The sequence below is a fragment of the Triticum aestivum genome, chromosome 3D (genome assembly GCF_018294505.1).
Source record: "Triticum aestivum cultivar Chinese Spring chromosome 3D, IWGSC CS RefSeq v2.1, whole genome shotgun sequence".
NCBI classification, from domain to species: domain Eukaryota; kingdom Viridiplantae; phylum Streptophyta; class Magnoliopsida; order Poales; family Poaceae; genus Triticum; species Triticum aestivum.
The window spans coordinates 100,359,673-100,361,061 of NC_057802.1; positions in this window are offsets into that span (position 1 = coordinate 100,359,673).

Consider the following 1,389-nt stretch of genomic DNA (forward strand, 5'->3'; position numbering starts at 1 on the left):
CTACCGCCAGGGGAACTACACGAGGTATTCAGAGTTGATTGACGTCCTCCAGGTGGCGGAGGCGCAAGACGAGGTTCTCAAAAAGAACTTTGTCGCGCAACCACTTGAGGGGAGTTCTCGCCAGGAGGTGAACGCTCTCAAAGTCCGCAAGCCTCAACAGAAGAAGAGGGGCCGGAAGGGCAAGAAGAAGGGCCCTCACCCCCCCCGCCCCGGCTAAGCAGAACAAGCCGGGCAAGGGAGGGCAAAGGCCTCAGGACTGCTTCCGTTGTGGCTCGGTGGAGCATTTCTCCCGCCAGTGCCGCGCACCACAGGAGGTCGTTGATGCATATAAGGCTCGGAAGGCGCGTGAGACGCACCTCGCCTTGGTTCAGGAGGGAGCTCCACCGGCGCCCATGGCGGCACCTGTGATGATTGCTACTCCCCCTGCTGCGCCTATAGAGGCGACCCCCGTGGTGCCCATCGCGGCAGCTTTGGCGGTCTCTACCGAGGCCCACGTCGCCATGGAGGTTGACCACATGGCCGCCTCGGCGGCGCCGCCACTAGACATTGATGCTGCCTCCAAGATAATTTCTGAGGAGGATCAGCTCACTAGTATGGAGATTGCGGCGGAAGTGAATGGCTTCTTCACCGAGTCCACTTAGCATACCTCTTTGGTTATCACGATTCCGTGCTTTGATACAATAAAATTGAATAAATTCGATTTGGTTGTAAGCTCTATGAGAGCATAAACTTATTCTTTACTTTGGCGAATGGATGACATTTATTCATTTATTCCATTATTTATACATGATAGCATGTTATGTTCTGAGATGTGTGCATTTATTTTTAATGTATTTTCTTCCTCATTACATTAATTAGATGTCATATTTTAGAACGCGTGTGGCGCCCGAATGGAGGAAACGTGCCTTGCCGATAGCGCCACCACTCATACCATTTTACGAGAAACTAAGTACTTTGAGTCCATTAAAAAATCTCCGGGAAGTATTATGACAATCGCCGGCTGCGGTTCTCACATAGTTGGCTCCGGACGAGCCACTATTATACTCCCCATGGGAACAACTTTGCTCATTAATGATGCGTTGTTGTACCTGGAGTCGACTCGTACTCTATTGAGCTTTAGAGACATCCGCGCTAATGGTTTCCATGTTGAGACCGATGATGAAAACGGCAAGGAATGCCTACTCATCACAAAGCGGGATGAAGGTGGTAAACATGTTATCGAAAGGCTTCCTTCGTTTGACACAGGGCTATACTACACTAAGATAGTAGCACCGCCCGTGTACACTACCCTCAAGACCGTCTTTAGAAGCTCTGAACTCTTCTGCCTCTGGCACGATAGGTTAGGCCACCCCGGACTTAGGATGATGAGAAATATAATTAACAACTCGC